Source organism: Giraffa tippelskirchi, chromosome 13, assembly GCF_054371585.1.
Source record: "Giraffa tippelskirchi isolate mGirTip1 chromosome 13, T2T-mGirTip1v1.2.pri, whole genome shotgun sequence".
NCBI lineage: Eukaryota > Metazoa > Chordata > Mammalia > Artiodactyla > Giraffidae > Giraffa > Giraffa tippelskirchi.
In genome coordinates this window covers 78,149,996-78,166,855 of record NC_137287.1, presented here as the reverse complement: position 1 = coordinate 78,166,855, position 16,860 = coordinate 78,149,996, and the positions used below count along the sequence as shown (strand labels likewise).

The 16,860-nt window shown below is 42.6% G+C and overlaps 1 protein-coding gene across 45 annotated transcripts in view; it reads left to right on the top strand.

Moving 5' to 3' along the window:
- Window positions 1-16,860, top strand: part of SVIL (supervillin) — a 259,115-nt gene that overhangs the window by 89,160 nt on the left and 153,095 nt on the right. For 10 of the 45 annotated variants that reach the window (XM_081553954.1, XM_081553951.1, XM_081553938.1 and 7 more), the window contains exon 1: window positions 1,839-2,382. The exons of the other annotated variants lie outside the window; for them this stretch is intronic. The gene's annotated coding sequence lies outside the window, so the exon portion shown is untranslated. Of the gene's footprint in view, window positions 1-1,838; window positions 2,383-16,860 lie in introns of those variants that run through there. 45 annotated transcript variants of the gene reach the window in all.

Sequence of the window (16,860 nt, the reverse complement as noted above, 5' to 3'; positions counted from 1 at the left end):
ACAAAAGCCAGATTAAAAGTCATGCTAAAGCTGATATACTGATGGACTGATAGACTACCATATGGTTATTATAATTCTAGTATTAAATAATGCAAATGAGAAATAATTATCAAATATCTTGGAGAGGTCTAAGTCTAGTGCTTATATTAATTTATAAAATGTGATGTTCGCTTTTCTTACATGGGTGTATCATTAAATCTGCTGCCATGCATGTCAGTTCTGATACTGTCATATTTTGGGAAAGAAGTGTGTATGACAAGAGTTTCCTCATTTCAGGATGCAGTCAGAAAAAAAGAAAAAAAGGAAAGTATTTAAACACATTGCACAGGTAGAATTAACTGGACTTTGAACAAAGATAAAAAGCATGTATAAAAGATGCACTTGAGAAGAATTAATCTATTAGACTCCAATGCATTAAGCTAGGTCAGTTCTGTTGCAGCTGGGAACAATAACCTCAGAGGCATCCAAAAGTTAGATGTTTATTTTGTGGGAGTGAATCTGTTTTGGGAAAAAAGCCTGCATCGTTGTGGTAGCAGTGATTCATTGTCTCCTCTTTTCTTAAAAGAAAGACCTCAGTAGTTCATTATTTCACCTAAGTTTTTATTTTTACCCTGCTTGCTCCAAGAGGAGTTTAAAGCAGCATATATAAATATATAAAACAAAGTCAAATAAAATTTTAAAAGGGTAAAAAGCAAACTTGGTTGAAGGGAAAATAAAATGAAGCCCCATGGGGAAGGAGATTAGGAAGGAGTCATGCTGTGAAGTTTTGTTTGTCACCTTGAGGTGATTAAAAAATTTGGTTTGGACAAAACACCTTTAACCCTTGTGCAAAACAGTCACGAAGCCGGTGTTTAATCATTACAGCTGCCCAGGGTATCTGCCTTCTTCACCTGGCCACAGGACTGTCTGTTTAGAAAGAGGCATTGTCCTGCAGGGTTAATGACTAACCGGAAATCAGGTCCTACTCTGGGAGCCTCTGCTGACTGATGCAGCTGGTAGGGTCAGAGAACTAGCAGCCAGGTGTCTGCACCCGAGTAGCACAGAATTCTGATTTCTATGCTTTATGCTGAAGTTAGGATGAACAATTAAGACGTTCTGTTAATCTTCCCAATGACAAGGACACCCACAGTTGTATTTTTATAAACAGGGTTGTAATATTAGTTTGAATACCTAAAAAAACATAAATAGCCTTTTAAGAAGTGGTTGTGCTCGACAGTTCTTTTTTTCCCCCCTTAGTTAAGTTTCTTCTGGTCTTTGAGTGAGTTGAACAACCTTAGCTCCATCTGAAGTGAGATCCATCCATTCAGAGCATGGTCTTTGGTTTTAAGACAAAACATTTGTGTTGTTTTAGAGAAATTACTTCCAGGGCAATTCTTTCTTCTGATGACTCATTTTCTATCGGAAATTTCTCTTTTTGGAAGTGGGGAGAAACCCACAGATGTTGGCACCACTTGTAAACTTGTAAAGAGACGTGTGCCTTTATAGCATACTGTTTATACATGTATGTGTATGTTACTTTCTGAATGTTGGTGTCTGAGCTTTATCAGGTTATGTGTTCTTTTATAATCCGAAGACTAACATTAGAAAAACATTTGTCCATTCAGTTCTGTATGGCTGTAGCCTGTTCAGGAGATGGCCGTTGCATTTTTAGTTTCTCTGTAAAACAAGCTGAAAGACAATGTGACAATTCTCATTGCACTTGAGGTTGCCACTGGCCAGGCCTGTTGCAACAGCTGATGGGCCCCTCTGAGTTTCAGGAGCTATTTCTGGTAGATGAGCTGAGATCAAGGCTCTCCCAGTTCAGGCCATAAAAGGCCCGTCCCATGTTGAATTGCTCCACTGCTTCTGACAGCGTCCTCAGAGGCTGAAGTGTCCTCAGGTTTTACTTGGATTTACCCAGGAATGGATGGCCACACCAAGGCCAGATTGCGGAAGTTCAGCGTCAAGGACACCAGGGGACCGACAGCTTCAAAAAGAAGACACTTGTTGATAATATTTTGGCGATCTTTTTTCAGAGAAACTTTTGGGATGTAGCCTTCACCTGTTTTATTGCAATTGGCACCCAAACGCCATTTGGAAAGCACCGTTCTAAATTTATCCTCTTCTGAATCATCACTTCTGATAGATGCAGTTGCCTTGTTTGCGTTGTGGTATTTGATTTTGTACAGTGTTCCTTGGGCTAACTTTTGATATTTTGCTTTTTGTTTAGAATTTGAAAGTAGTATTCTTTGAAAGGAGACGCACAGAGAATACTTGAGGACAACCAAAGCTGAATTAGAGGATATAACGTGTTTTATTTTTTTAATTAGAAAAATAAGGAATTACAGTGTGATTTTTTCCCCCCTTTAACTTAGAGGAACAAGGATTGTACAGAAATTTGAAGTAAGTAAAAACCCTTCCTATAAATCTAAATGCAGTTTTTTTGTTTTTTTTTTATTAAGTGTCATTTGTCTGAGCATGCTTCCGAAGGATTTGTAGATGTCAAACGCTGGAATGTTCCTGCCAGTATGTGCTAGTTATTGCATACTTCTGTAGGTACCCTTGGGCATGTTTTTTGGTTTCGGAATGATTGGATTTTTTTTTTTTTTTTTAAAGCAAAATAACTTACTTTATGGTTACAGAAAGGTTGATACTAACAATTCAGCCTACAGTCTAAAAGGTATTCCTGTCTAAACGTTAAGCACTTGAAGCCTTGGAATTAACAGCATATTCACAATACAAAGTACTTCAATCATTGTATCACATGTATGGAGGTGGAGTTCAGAAGGTCAGGTTTTATTTCTTTCCTATTATTAATCCATGTGGAAATATTAGGTTGGCCAACAAGTTCGGGTTTTTCCGTAACATCTTATGGAAAAACCCAAACGAACTTTGTGGCCAACCCAATATAAATCATCAGTGTTCCTTTTGTATGGTCTTTGTTCTGAGGGTTCTTTACCTTGGTACTGTGATTCTTTAATTTATAGAACCTCTGATGTTCTAGGATTTATTTATTTATTAAAAAAAAATCTCACTCTAGTTTCTAGGTTTGGGGCTGTATTTCATTTTTTTGTTCTCCAAGAAAATAATTCCATATCATTCTTGTAAAGCTCTAGAGACAACTGTGGTCTGTTTGTAATTTAGCTTGGTGATTTGCTTATGCTGAAAAAAAGGATGGTTTCTTTTTTTGTTTTTATTTCTTTATTTTAAAGATGATTTCTTTATACTGTATCAGATGGACCAGTAGGGGCAGTAATTATTTTTATCAGATAGAAAAACAGAATATTTATAGAGATGAGCCTCATCAGTGAATACTGCCATGGTTCTCAATCAGACTGAGTGCCACAACCCTGAGGACTTTTGGAAATGCTTGGGGGTGATTCTGGTTTTCATAATAACTATGGCAGGCGTTTGGGGGGTTGTGGCTACAACTGTAAATGCCCTTTAATGGGGCACAGTCCCATGTGGTAAGGTAAAGCATGCCCCTGGCCAAAATGCTGGTGGTATCCCTGCTGAGAAAAACTGCAGGGTATCAGTGATCCTCCCGATCCCAGGGTGAAGCAGCATAAACTAGGCATATTGGGGCTGCCTCTGTTCATCACCCCAGGAGAACTCTTGGGAAGCAAAATAGTGGCTGTCCTGCCAGTAGTAATCATCCTTGTCTGTCCTCTGAGAAGGTGAAACAGGTGGGCACAGAGAGACGGTTTGCTCATCTTGTTTCCTCCTGGACAATTCTCGTCATCCCCCAAGGAAATGCTAACTCTGGAGCCATAAGGATACTGTTCAAAGCAGCATTCAAAGCACCCAGCTTACGTCTCTTGTATTCAGTGCATGCAGATAGCTCTGCTGGTACTTTTAGGACATCTTGTTTCTTGGTAACCACTGTAAGCTTTTTGAATTTCCATTCAAAATGAACATCTTTGTCAACACCTAAGGTCATCTAAAACTTTACAGTACAGAAACTATATCCAAAGAAGAGGGCTGTTGGCTTTTGCGAGGACGTCCAAGAGAGCAGCCGTGTTCAGGGTCAGAGGCTGCATGGAAAGCTGTGGGAGCGCCCACCAGAGGCAGCTCTTTGTTGCCAGGAGTATTAATGCACTAATCTGGGGGCTGCCCTGTGACCAGCTGAATTCCCCGATCTGGAACTTTCCTGCAGTTTTAAACTCTGAGCCGGAAGCTGCATGGTCACTCTCCCTATAGGTCACCAAGACAGCTGAGTCAGTCTCTGAAAGGATGCTTCTGCCCCCATACCTCCTGAGCCTCCCTGCCCCTTCCCCTTACCTGGATGATGGCATCACCCTTTTACCCCGTGTCCTCTGCTGTCCTATCCGTCCTCAGAATGACCTTGCTAAAGCAAGAGGAGTGAGTGAGTGAGTGAAAGTTGCTCAGTCATGTCTGACTCTTTGCACCCCCATGGACTGTAGCTTGCCAGGCTCCTCTGTCCATGGAATTCTCCAGGCCAGATTACTGGAGTGGGTAGCTGTTCCCTTCTCCAGGGGATCTTCCCAACCCAGGGATCGAACTCAGGTCTCCCACGTTGCAGGCAGATTCTTTGCCATCTGAGCCACCAGGGAAGCCAAACCAAGAGGAAAGCAAAAACCAAACTTTACATAGTTTCCCACTGATTAAAGGCTAAAGCTGAGCTCCTCAGCCTCCCCTTTAGGGTCTTTCATGCTACTCTTTTTGCTGGGACCCCTCCCTGAAATATTCTGCCTTCCCCTGCTTGCTAGGGAAGTGATCTCAAAGGAGATTTTCCCAGAAGCCTCCTCTGACCTTCTGCCTTTGGGTTCTGGGGCCTTGACTTAAGCCTGTGCTTTATCCCATGGGGCACTGACACTGTGTCCTGGGGCCCCCTTCCTCTGTAGGGGGTGCTCAACGAGGCACCTGGGTCCCTGCACCCACTGCGCAGTGGCTGTTCTGCAGATGTGAGCTTCTTGAATGCCTTGAAATGACCTGTGGATTCTTCATATCAGAACTTAGCTGCATAAAGTACTCTTGCTGTTGTTATTATTCACGACAGAAGTGGGTGTTCTGTGTCCTAAGTTCTGTTTTTTTTTTCCCCCAATATCTAATAATGCAAGCAGAAAGACTCGTCCTCCTGTTACAAGCCTGCTGGGGTTTCTGTATATGCTCTTTTGCCAACACAGGAAATTAAGGTGCGTGCGATGAAATCAGCCACTTCATTATTGGAGTTGTGCCGAAAATGAAGAAACTCATCTCGTGGTGTGATTTGATTTAGGTGCTTTTTCTGAGCATTAAACTTCATCCCTAGGGTGAAGCATCTTGGGGTGGTTTGCACTGCTGGCCTCCAAAGGAGGAGTACAGCAGCTGGATGTGGGTTCAAAAGGATCTGTGTCCTGCTTTCTCATGGCCACGCACTGATGCAGGAGGTTTTGAAAGAGGGGTGTATTTCACCTCGTTACTTGCTTATTCTCTTCTGAAAGTTTATCCTTTAATCCCAAGCAAGTTCATAACCCATTTCTAACCGGCTTTTGTGTACACAGAGTCGAAGAAAGAGCTTTCCTGTTTGCTGTGGGTCATTGACTGGCCCATGTCCCAGCCCTGGGTTCATGTCAGCACGTGGTGTGTTGAGGGTTTCATCTCAATATTGCACACCTGGGTACAGATCGCCCGATTGAATGCATGTTCCCCATCTTTAGTGAACTCATTCCCTACAGGGGCTCAGATGCAGACAGAACAGAGCTGTTATCCAAGGCGGCTGGAAGGGATGAACAAAAATAATATCATTACTGTTTGCCAGCCTTAAGGCCATGCTTTTTCCTTACATGACCTCTCTTAAGTTTTCCCAGGGCCCCTGAGACATAATACTATCATTATCTCCATTCTACAGAGGAGGAGAACTGAGGCTTAGGGCCTAAGGGCACGTACTGCGGTGTCAAGGTAGAACTGGATTGGAACCCAGATCTATCTCACTTCAGTGCCTATCTTCATAACCACCACTTTAAGCCAGCATGTCTCAAACTTGACTGAACATCACCTGCACTCTTGTTAACATGCAGGTCGTGATTGGGTAGGTCTGGGTGGGGAGAGAGTCAGCAAGCCAGTGCCCGGGTAATGCTCACGCCTCTGGTCTGAGGACCGACTTTGAGTAGCATGGTTGTAAATGCCTCTCAAGATGGAAGCAACCAGGTCAGGGGATTCGAAGGAGCCCGGGAAAAAGTGCTTCAAGTCCTTGTGCCTTTCACACCCTCCTTCCCATGCTTTGCCTGCGTTGTTGCCACTATTTCTCTTATTTCCAATGTCTGTCTCCCTTTCTCCTGTCTTCTCCTCAGGTCCTGCATCCTAAATAAAACTCATCCTGACCTCAAGCTCTCCCTCTCTGGCCCACCACCCTCCCACCCCTCCACACCTACGACTCCCAGGAGCTCCTTCTCCCTCCCAGACCTGCTCCATCTCCTGGATGCTCTGACCTCACTGAGCTTTCCCTCTGAGCATCTCTGTGTCAGGATGCCACCTTGGATGTAGTAAGACTGTGAGACTCTGGCCCCTGCACTGGGCATACCTGGACAGCTGTGTGCTTGGGCCATCCTCTTGCCTTTATTTTCTGAATCATTTGCACAGCTCATCTTCTGAGGGTCCACGTTAAGATAAAAATTCTTGTGCTGCTGGTTATACATTGAATTAATTGTACAACCTGTCCATTTCAGATGGAATATATTTATTTGGATTTCAGAGCTTATTGACTTGCTTCATTAGAGTTTATATCCTATATCACCTGTATTGTTAGAATTATGCATAAGAAAGAAAAAATAGTTTCTCACTCAAAGGGCTTTTATAAATACTGTACCTATAATTTGGAACTTTTTTTTTCATATATTTTTTATTGAAGTAGCATTGGTTTATAATATTTTATGTTTCATGTGTACATTATTTTTCAACTTCTGTATACCCTAAAGCATGCTCGCCACCAAAAATTTTGTTTTCATCTATCACCATACCTATTTCATCCTGCCTGCTCCTCCCCATCTGGTAACCACTACTCTGTTCTTTGTATCTTTGTACCTATGTGTTTGTTTTTGTTTGGTTTGTTCATTTAGTTAGTTTTTTTATTCTCCACGTGTGAGTGAAATCATATGGTATTTTTCTCCATCAGACTTATTTCACTAAGTGTAATACCCTCAAGGACCACCTGTGTCGTCACATACGGCAAGATTTCATTCTTTTTTATGGTTGAGTATTATTCCAGTATATGTTTTTGTATCACATTGTTTTCCCTTCATTCTTTCGTGGGCACTTAGGTTGCTTCTATAACTTGGCTACCATGAATATAATGCCAGGATGAACAGAAGGGTGCATATTTCTTTTTTAATTAGTGTTTTCATATTTTTTAGATAAATACCCACAAGTGTGATACCAGGATCATATGGTAAATCTTACTTTTTGAGGAATCTCCATACTGCTTTTCATAGTGGTTGCACCAGTTCACATTCCCATCCAGCACATGAAGTGTTTTGGTTAATGAGAGGTCTCTTGTTTCTTTCCAAATTCTCACTAATGTTCTGAGTATGGAAAGTAGACAGAAATCTTAGGTTCAGATATATATGGTCACTAAAGAGAAAAATAGTATGGATATTTTTATATTTTTAAGACTTCAAATAGTTTAAATATTCCAAGGCATGGTCTTTTCACAATTCTGAAAATTCTGTATCTAATTTTACCACATTTAACCAAAATTTTAAAATAGATGCATACTGTATTTGCACACACGTTACACACTCAACAATGAACAAGCCACTCCAGCCAAAACTCAAACAGGAAAGCAATTGATTTTCAGTAGTAGCTTAAAATATGTTGAGTTAAGAAATCACTTATAAGAGAAATAATAACTGCTGAAAGTTTTAGTCCTGTTTTTGTATACAGATTTTCTTAGAGACTTTCTTAAATTGAAGGTGACATTTCAGCTTACCATGTGCTACAATGGTCACCAGATTTCAGCTATATTCATTTAATTCTGCAGTTCCTCTATTCCTTTAACAGTATGACAAAACCAAAAGACAGATGACATTCAAGTGTCTATCATTTGTTGACAGTATTGTGTTGGATTCCTAACACAGCTCGTGACTCTATAGATTTAAACCAGATTAGGGCTTCTCTGGTGGCTCAGACTTTAAAGAATCTGCCTGCAATACGGGAGACCTGGGTTCAATCTCTGGGTTGGGAAGGTCCCCTGGAGGAGGGCATGTCAACCCATGCCAGTGTTCTTGCCTGGATAATTCCCCTGGACACAGTAGCCTGGTGGGCTACAGTCTACGGGATCACAAAGATTCGGACATAACAGCAACTAAGCACAGCACACAGAAGGAAAAATGGGGCAAGCCACTAAAAGGTAGACAGCTCTGCAAATTATGCTCATGGTCTTAATTTCCACCAGATGTTCATTTCAGGCACACACACATAATCCTTTGGCTTTACGATTTCATACATTTTTGATTGAACACGTTGAATATTTTACAGTTCCGTGACTGGATGACTGTTGCTGAGATGCAGGGGACCAGAGTGAGCAAGCCTCTTGTGAAGCTTGTTCCCCAGCACAGGAGCCTCCCACGGAGATGGAATTTATTTATTTGGATTGGTATCCGTTCTTCCCTCTGGAGACTTCAGAGAGCTTGCAGGCAGCTCACAGTTCTTAAATATTTAAATATTCCAAAGTGAGCTGCAGGACAAAGGTGCAAGGATGGGGAATAAAAGTGGGGGGGAATATTGTGAAATCTATGATAGCAAACAAGCTGCTCTCTTGCCCCACCCTTGGGCTCTCTCCCAGACCTCTCTGGAAGCATTTTCCCTGCTCTGAGTGGAGAAGGAAAATCTCACGTGGATATTGAAGGTGTATGACCCTGAGGAGTGCTAGGGCCAATGGCAGAATTAGGTAGGGGCACCCCTGATGTTGATTAATAACCAGCTGTGTGACCTTGGGTACGTTCTTAACCTCGCTGGGCTTCATTTATTCAAATGAGCATGGGATTGGAGGATTTCTAAAACCCCTTCTACTTATTTGGATTCTATAATCCTAAGATTTCAGAGCTTGAAAATATGCCAGCCTTCCCTGGAAAGGAAACCCTGCATCTAGAAGGTGGTGGTCCAAGATTTGGAAGAGCAGGAGAGGGTGAGAAATGTCTTGAGGGAGAATCCATATCATTTAAAGGGTCTTCTCCCTGTATTTGCTTCTCCTGAAATGTGCGGCCAATTTCTTCCTTCCCCATTGGTCTGATCACGATTCTTTGTCTTCAGTCCTTTCTTTCTGGAATTTTCTACCCTTTTTTTTTTTCAGGTTAAGCTCTGGTTGTTTCTCTTGGGTTCATTTAAATACTGAAATTGGCTTTTCTCTAACTTGACGTGGTCTTACCTTCTTTAGGGCACTGCGTTTCTCCTGCTATGAGGCCCCAGAATGGTCACCAAGCCAAGTCTGGGGAGTATGCTTGAGACCCAGTTTTCCTGGTCACAAAAGGAGTAGGCTGGGCACTTTGTCTATCAGCAGTTATTTTCCGAGCACTTACTATGTGCCAGGGACTGGTACAGCTATTGGGAAAAGGACACTGAAAAAACAAAATCTCTGCCCTCATGGAGCTTAAGTTCTAATGGACTCATACTCATGTTCCCTGAAGCTTTACATCTTCAACCCTACATGTGTCCTTAAATATTTAAAAGATAGGATTTAAAACACTTCATTCCTGGCCCAGAGGGGATGCTTTTTAGGTTTATTATCTGCCTCAGTTCAGTTCAGTTCAATCATTCAGTTGTATCTGACTCTTTGTGACCCCATGAACTGCAGCACACCAGGCCTCCCTGTCCATCACTAACTCCCTAAGTCCACCCAAACCCATGTCCATCGAGTTGGTGATGCCATCCAGCCAGCCATCTCATCCTCTGTCGTCCCCTTCTCCTCCTGCCCTCAATCTTTCCCAGCATCAGGGTCTTTTCTAATGAGTCAGCTCTTCACATTAGGTGGCCAAAGTATTGGAGTTTCAGCTTCAACATCAGTCCTTCCAATGAACACCCAGGACTGATCTCCTTTAGGATGGACTGGTTGGATCTCCTTGCAGTCCAAGGGACTCTCAAGAGTCTTCTCCAACACCACAGTTCAAAAGCATCAATTCTTCAGCGCTCAGCTTTCTTTATAGTCCAATTCTCACATCCATATATGACTCCTGGAAAAACCATAACCTTGACTAGATGGACCTTTGTTGGCAAAGTAATGTCTCTGCTTTTTAATATGCTATCTAAGTTGGTCATAACTTTCCTTCCAAGGAGTAAGCGTCTTTTAATTTCATGGCTGCAATCACCATCTGCAGTGATTTTGGAGCCCAGAAAAATAAAGTCAGCCACTGTTTACACTGTTTCCCCATCTATCTGCCATGAAGTGATGGGACGGAATGCCATGATCTTAGTTTTCTGAATGTTGAGCTTTAAGCCAACTTTTTCACTCTCCTCTTTCACTTTCATCCAGAGGCTCTTTAGTTCTTCACTTTCTGCCATAAGGGTGGTGTCATCTGCATTTCTGAGGTTATTGATATTTCTACCAGCAATATTGATTCCAGCTTGTGCTTCCTCCAGCCCAGCGTTTCTCGTGATGTACTCTGCATATAAATTGAATAAGCAGGGTGACAATATACAGCCTTGACGTACTCCTTTCCCTCTTTGGAACCAGCCTGTTGTTCCAGGTCCAGCTCTAACTGTTGCTTCCTGACCTGCATACAGGTTTCTCAAGAGGCAGGTCAGGTGGTCTGGTATCCCCATCTCTTTCAGAATTTTCCACAGTTTACTGTGATACACACAGTCAAAGGCTTTGGCATAGTCAATAAAGCAGAAACAGATGTTTTTCTGCCTACTGTTTGCATTTTCTTATTTTCTGCAATTCTCTCTTCCTCTATAATTTATACTGATAAAAAGTTCATAAGCTTTTTAAAAAATTATTTATTTATTTGGCTGCATCAAGTAAGTCTTAGTTGCAGCTCACAGGATCTTTACTGCACCACGCAGGATCTTTCCTGCACCACGCAGGATCTTTCCTTGCTGCTCATGAACTCTCTAGTTGTGGTGAGCTGGCTCAATTGCTCTGAGGCATATGGGATCTTAGTTCCTCGGCCAGGGATTGTCTCATACCCTGCACGGCAAGGTGGATTCTTAACCGCTGGACCACCAGGGAAGTCCCTCTCTCTACTTTTTTTTAACCTCCGTTCTCTCCATTGTCCTAAAGGACTATCTATAAAATGTTGATTTGTTGCCAAGACAAAGGTGAACATTGATATCATTCAGCCAGGATGTTCTAGAAATAAGTCATTGAATCAGCTTTACTTCTTACTTTCAGACTTTGTGTCTCTTGAATCTTTTTAGTACATTTAGAAAAAAATTAAAAATAAAAGTCATTTTACTTGAAGTCTTTGAAGTGAGTTTAGATAGAGCTTGGGCATCACAAATGAACTGTTGTGTAAGAATTGTATTGTCTGACAGTAGAAACTTTGGAACCTGTAATCTCACTTTCTGTGCATTTTCCTCTCTAAGATTATTCATCTGGTAACCTCTACCATCAGGCAAAGCTGACTGTGTTACAAACTAGCGCATAAGATGCCTTTCTGTCCACATTGTATGTGAACACTGTTTTTATGTTACATTTTGCACAAATTGTAAAGCACATTCTTGTTTCATAGGGTTGTAAACATTTCAACGTTTGTGCTCCATAAGGTAATTATATCATTAAAAGTAAATTATTGCATAGGGCTTCCCAGGTGGCGCAGTGGTAAAGAATCCGCCCGCCAATGCAGGAGGAACAAGAGATGTGGGTTCGATCCCTGGGTCAGGAAGATCCCCTGGAGAAGGAAATGGCAACCCACTCCAGTATTCTTGCCCAGAAAATTCCATGGACAGAGGAGCCTGGTGGGCTATATAGTCCATGGGGTCGCAAAGAGTAGGACACAACTGAGCACATGCACACACACAGAAATTATAGCATATTCAGTAGCTCCAGATAAAAGTAATAATCAGATGGTAAATGAATGCTCCAAGACTGGAGGAGGACAAATTACCTTGGTATTTGAACCAAGAGAGTTTTCAGAGCTCATCTTTATGCAAAGCATCTCTGTGGCTGATATGAAATGGATGATGATTTTTATCATTAATGAGCTTAAAGTAAAAGAAAAAATAAGACTGACAGGTAGATAACTTAGGACAGGGTGAAGTCAAAATTGTTATTACAGGCAAGTTGTGTTTCTGATGAAGATCATGGTTTTCTTGAGCAGATGTTTTTGAACAGGTGCATTAGCAGGCTTTAGGAGGTTAGAGTATCTCCCAAAAATTAGAGAAAAAATGTTTCTTGTTTTGAAAGTTCATTTCATAGAGGAGATGAGTCATTGTTTTCAGCATTTTTCTTAAAGGGACTGGACTCCTAAAAAGTGAAGAACAAATGCAGACTTTAGAGAGACTAAAGTCTTGTTCTGATTATTTGCATAAAAATGAAGCTCTCAGAAGAAGTGACCCACTTCCAGCCCCTGAAACAAGGTGAGGGCAGCCGGTGAGTCTGGGTCATCACTGTCCAGGAGAACTTTCTGTGTTGATACAAATGTTCTCCATTGGGAGTTGTTCTATAGGGTAGCTGCTAAGCATAGATGGCTGTTGAGCCCTTAAAAAATATGGCATGAGCAACTGAGGAACTGAACTTCCAACTTGAATTATTTTGACTAGTTTAGATGGCAACAGCCCTATGTGTTAGACAGCACAGGTCTGGGAAGTGGATCTGTGCTTCGTGCATGTGCTGAGACAGTTTGAAGAATCTCAGGGCATCTTTGTGATGCAAAAGAAACTGAAGCTTCTGTCTCAGAGGAAACTTTTCTGTGGATTCCCCATCCCTCCCACCAGTGCACAAGTCCACTCTCCTGGTACAAGCATACACGTACCCCACACACAGGGTATGGTGTTACAGGTTCTTTGTGGCCCTGAAAACATCAAATGTTCATTTGCACATTTTGAATTACGTATCCAAAGAGATGCGCTTTGCATTCTCACCATCACTAGCATCATTAACATTGAACCTTCAGGCTAACTTCTTAAGCATCACTTGCTTCTTGCTTGATGTGGATGGAATCACTATGAATCCAGCACCAAAGTGATCTTGGGGACGGAGGACTGTAATCTAATACCATGCCAGCATGTTCTCTGGATGCTTCCTGGCTCTTTCCTCAGTCTGCGTTTTGGCTTGAGGTCATGGAGTTTTGTGAGAAATTACTGTTACAGGGGTTTGGGATTTGTTTTCGCCTTTAACTTTTTTATAAACCAAAGCTGTCCTTTGGGAGCTGGGGCCATGCTGTGTGAGATGGGGAACTCTTCTGTGATGAAGGCTCGTGTGAGATCTTGGACTTACCCTGTGGACCATGCCAGCCACTTGGCATTCATTCCAGTCTCTTTGGGGTACCAACCTGGCTACTGACAATACTGTGTATTTTCTCCCAAATGTCTATGTCATGAGAACCTCTGACTGTTGAGAATGTGAATAGGAAGGCAAGAATGGAGGCTACCCTGTGAACCCGCCCAAGTCACCCAGCCTCCCACCTAAAACCCAGGTGTCGACCTACTGCATCTCTAGGGTTCTTTGTGTTCTCAAGCCTCTGTGTGTGTGTGTGTGTGTGTGTGTGTGTGTGTGTGTGTGTGTGTGTGTGTGTGTGTGTAGCAAATGAGGATGGGAACTCTTGAAAAGCATAGGCAGGAAATTGAGGGCCGAAGGATGCATTAGGATGGAGAAGGACCAGCCACATCCAAGGTTGTGGCCCTCAGCCCTGCCCATGAGCCCACAGCCCAGGGAGCTGGTATGATGGCCTTTGGACGCCTGATGAACTCTTCCCTCTGCACCCTGTGCTCCAACCACAGTGGCAGCCCCTGTTCCAGGCACCAACGGCCTTCCCATTCTGCCTTTTGCATCCTCTTCTCGATCTGGAATGCCTCCCCACCAACCCACCCAGCTCTCCAGCCCAGATTGCTGGCCGCCTTATCTGAGAAGCTCTGCTCAGGACGAGGTGAACCTCCTCTCACTCTACGCCCAGCCACTGGCTCATCTGAACAGCTCAGAGCAAATGCCAGTGTCCTTGAGTGTAGACTAACCCAGGGGGGTCGGATAAATCTGCACTTCATTTCTTTGCAATGAAAATCCAAACAGGAGTGATTTTTTCCCCCGTACAGGGGCAACAAGTCATACTAAGAATGTAGTCATCATTATTAAATACCCGGACTGAAGAGGTCGAGGTGGTGCCCACTGCGCCTGTTTAACCCTTGCGTCCAGTGTGGGTGAATGCAGGGCTTTAATTGGATCTGGTGACTATATATCAGAAACAATTCAGCTGAGCTGTTGTGCTGAATGGATATTTTTAAAATAACCTACTCGGGTGACCACCCAAGTCACCACCTGTCCTTCTTTGGTTTGTCCGAGGGGTGGCTAAGCATTTAGGGACAATATAAGGAGAGTCAGCCTCCTCCCAGGCCTACTCTTTCCTGCTCCCTCCTTCCTTCCCTTCCCTCCCTCCTTCCTTCCTTCCTTTTTCTTTCTTTTCTCCTTCCTTCCTCCCTCTCTTCTTTCCCTCCTTTCTTTTCCTTTCTTCCTCTTTTTTCTCTTCTTCTTTCTATTTTATTTCTACTTTTCCATATTTCTTTTTCTCTTGCTGCCTCGTCTTCATTTTCAGCTTAGCAATCAAGATAGAGCAACCCAGCCATGGATACCTGTAAGTTTTCCTGATTTGAATGAGTTGCCTTGATCATTTTTAGAACCTGTATATGACATCTGTTTACATAGACATAAACTCTCCCTTTTCACAGCTCTTATGGCTTTTGTAACACTGTTACTATGGTCTTTTAAAATTTATTATATTCTGAAACATGGAATCTGATGGTTAGGCATCAGTGATATCCTGTGGACAGAGATTTCTCATTAGAGTGAACTGGTGAACTTCCCTTTCCTATTATCTGTGTTTACAGATGTATTGTATGCGTCTGTGTGGATGTGTATGAATAAAGCCAGACAATATCTACTTACATTTTTGAGAGTGTAGTTTGCCACTGTTAAGAAGGGGGCAGGGAGTCCATGACATTTCTAGTTTAATTTTAGCAGCACAAAAATTAAAATCAAACCTCAGCTCCTGCTTTGGTGTTTGTTAACTCAAATTTAAAATTAGAAATGTGGTAATTATTTGGCCATTTCGACTTTCTAAGGGAAACCTTATCATATTGTATGTGTGCGTGTGCTGGCCTTTAAAAATAGACATTGCCATGAGAGATGGACCTTACTGTCTATACTGCTGTCTAGCTGCCAGCTGATGCCTGTGAATCGGTGGGCTTTGGAAGCAGGGGCGAGTTGGTGACTCTTCCAAGGAGCCTTAAATACCACCTTTGGCTGCATTCACTTCATCTTTAGTCAAAGCTCTTTTGTTTTAAAAGCTAACTGCCAAAGAGTAAACACACTTGACCCTGGTCGTAAACATTTGTCATACATCTGGATAGTCTTAGCTTTCACCGACCAAATCATTTTGGCAGAAGAGTCATTAAAGTCTGACAGCCCAACAAATTACCCCAAATTCCTCGTTCTTCTCAGAGATTGTGACCCACCATCCCCATGAAGATATTTCTTCTCTGGTATTGAAAAGTCCCCTTTGATTCATGTTCTTAAGACAATAATGTATATAAAAGAACTTAAACATGGGTGATTGGAAAAAAAAAATGTATCTATGGTTTTGTGTGCGGTGCTTTTTCCTTCTGAGGAAGGAATTCAAAGGATCATTCATTTTAGAGTTTCTGTTTATTTTTTTTAATTAATTTTTATTGGAGTATAGTTGATTTACAATGTTGTGTTAGTTTCTGCTGTATAGTGAAGTGAATGAGTTACACATTCCACTCCTTTTTAGAGTCTTTTCTCATATAGGTCATTACAGAGCATTAGTCGAGTTTCCCGTGCTATAGAGTAGGTCCTTATTAACTATCTATTTTATATGTAGTAATAGTAGTAGTGTTAGTCACTCAGTCGTGTCCAACTCTCTGGGACCCCAGGGACTGTAGCCTGCCGGGTTTCTGGATCCATGGAATTTTCCAGGCAAGATAGTAGAGTGGGTAGCCATTCCCTTCTCCGGGGGATCTCCTGCATTGCAGGTAGATTCTTTACCGTCTGAGCCACCAGGGAAGTGACATATACACACTACTATATATAGTATAAAAGTGTGTATGTGTCAAACCTGATCTCCCAGTTCATCCCTCCCCCTGCCTCCCATTTCGCCCTTGGTAACCATATGTTTGTTTTCTACATCTGTGTCTCTAGCATTTCCATTTAGATTCCAGAGGCTATCTGATCATCTTTCCACTGGGGGAATTCTGTCCACTGTGATGGCTGTCATCCTGGGCTCCTTAGGTCTGGATCTTGAGTTGCCACTTTTAGCACAAATCCTGCCCCTCCCCTCACAGGCTTCTGGAGCCTTCAAGCACATGGTGACCACACAGTGCATCTGCTGCCAGGCCACGCCTGTCACCCGGAATGGGGGGGCAGCCGAGGGTCCAGGACTGCCTGGACCAGTGCCTCTGGATGGTCACACATGAGTGATGAAGCACGGGGTTTTGTGAGCAGGTTTGGTTACAAGGTCCAGGCCTGTGCCAGGCATCATGGGTCTTTGTAAGAGGCTGGGTTGTTGGGGCTGGGGTCTGACCCAGCTTCGACTTTTCTTGGCTTGGCTTCCTGCAGCCACTAATGTAAAAAAAAAAAAAGAAAAAACTGTGCCCAAGGCCCCATAAGGCCCCTGCTCCACAGCAGAGCCTGGCCTTGTCAGGGAGCTGTCAGCAGCCCATAGTTGTCAGAAAAGACAGTGTTTTCCTTTCTGTGACATTATAGACATAAAGCAAAAC